The sequence below is a fragment of the Merops nubicus genome, unplaced genomic scaffold, assembly GCF_000691845.1.
Source record: "Merops nubicus isolate BGI_N331 unplaced genomic scaffold, ASM69184v1 scaffold15270, whole genome shotgun sequence".
In the NCBI taxonomy this organism is placed as follows: domain Eukaryota; kingdom Metazoa; phylum Chordata; class Aves; order Coraciiformes; family Meropidae; genus Merops; species Merops nubicus.
The window spans coordinates 617-1013 of NW_008581009.1; positions in this window are offsets into that span (position 1 = coordinate 617).

Below are 397 nucleotides of genomic sequence, written 5' to 3' on the forward strand. Positions count from 1 at the left end.
TAAGTGGACACGCTGGGTGGAAGGGGGAAAGGCTGTGGGTGTTGTCTGTCTCAACTTCCGTAAAGCCTTTGATGCTGTGCCCCACAGCACTCTCACCAAAAAACTGTCTGCCCTAGGCCTAGAGGGATGTACGCTCTGCTGGATCGCACACTGGCCGGGTGGCCAGGCCCAGAGAGTGGTGGGGAATGGAGTTAAGTCTGGTGGGTGGCTGGTCACAAGTGGTGTTCCCCAGGGCTCAGGGCTGGGCCACGCCTCTTTAACATCTTTATCCATGATCTTGATGAGGAAATTGAGAGTAAGTTTGCAGATGAACTCCAAGTTAGGTGGGTGCGTTGATCTGCTTGAGGGTAGGGAGGCCCTTCAGAGGAACCCGGACAGGCTGGGCGGACGGGCGGGC